Source organism: Colias croceus, chromosome 7 (genome assembly GCF_905220415.1).
Source record: "Colias croceus chromosome 7, ilColCroc2.1".
NCBI classification, from domain to species: Eukaryota; Metazoa; Arthropoda; class Insecta; order Lepidoptera; family Pieridae; genus Colias; species Colias croceus.
Genome location: NC_059543.1, coordinates 10,985,696 through 10,987,306, shown reverse-complemented (window position 1 = coordinate 10,987,306; position 1,611 = coordinate 10,985,696).

The following is a 1,611-nucleotide window of genomic DNA, read 5'->3' as shown; positions in this document are numbered from 1 at the left end:
GTATTAGATATAAGCTTCTTGTATCAAATACTTGAGTAACCATCTAACTTTAAATAGAGAAAGTGCCAAATAAATGGCGCGAAGAGACGGACTGACATATGCAAAAAAAAATTAAAAGCATTTTTTCGATGCTTTTCCACAAAATTAATGAAACCTAGTGTTCGCAATTTAATTCAATTTTTGTTTTCGCAATTCTATCGTACGTGTATAAGGCCGACTTACATTTAACGTTTCCAATATTTTTATGTTTCTGAGTTCAGCAGTGAAAATGTTTTACAATGCAAAGCAATAATGAAGTCAAAAGCCAAACTTAGGCAGTGGATAACTGAAATTAAATAGGAGTTTTAAAATAAATTTAACAAAAGTTAAAAGAAAAAATATCAAGTTTTTGGCTTTTGTCGTCAGAGTGCCATGAGAAGGTCCATAATAGATGATAATGTGTAAGTTTGTTAGAATTTGTACAGTTTATACAACTGGAAATAAAATGTTTCTCACATTTATGTCTTTTAATTTATACATAAATTTCCATAAACTACCTAGTACCTAATGTTTGTCCTTGTCAAAATTCAGTTAAGTGGCTAGGTATTTGAAATTTTTAAATGATAAATAAATAGGTTAAAAAAAAATAAAGCCTACCTACACACAAGTCGAAATCAAAATATATTAAATTTGGTTTACTCTTAATTATTTTAAATGTTGTAATCACGTTCTAATCAACATGAAAAATATTTTTTATAAATATTTACTATCATGTAAAAATTTATAAAACAAACTGTAGGTATCTATGTTTATTTCAAATGCAGTTGGGAAAGGCCCTTATAAAAAGCAGGATCAATAAAACAGTTACCATTAAATTTTATCAAAAAACTAGATTTCCGCCCGCGGCTTCGCCTGCGTTTTCAAAGAAAATACCGCATAGTTCCCGTTCCCGTGAGATTTCCGGGATAAAACCTATCCCATGTGCTAATCCAAGTTACCCTCTATGGATGTGCTAAATTTCCTTGTAATCGGCTCTGTATGATAATATATTATGATATATTATGTAGTTAGATCACAGAGCTAGAGTTAGATATAAGTTTCCTTATTCCTCCTTATTCATATATTGTAATATTGACATGATGTTAAAAGAGCAACTATGGAGTTTCTTGCCGATTCTTCTCCATAGATACTGCTTTCCGAATCGGTGGTAAATGTTAAAAATACTAACCTATGTAATGACGATTCGAAAGTGCTACTAAATAGTAGTCTAATTGAATAAATGAATGTTTGAGTTTGAATGTTTGAGTTTGTAGAATTTGCGTGAAAGCTGTGGTGAAAGAGTAACAAACAAACACACACACTGCACACACATCCTCACAAACTTTCGCATTTATAATATTAGTAAGATTAACCCATTAACTACAATATTATTCATATTCATCATCCCATTCGGGTCCCACACTAGCAGTCAATTTTTTTATTGTTCGACATTGTTGTAATAATGTTGATGTTATTGCCCTACAAAAAATTGCAACATCAAAATTTGAATGTCAAAGTCAGTCCTTGGCCGTCAGGTGTCAATGTTATTATCGCAAATTGAATTTTGATTTTATTTCGAGTTTCCATACAAAA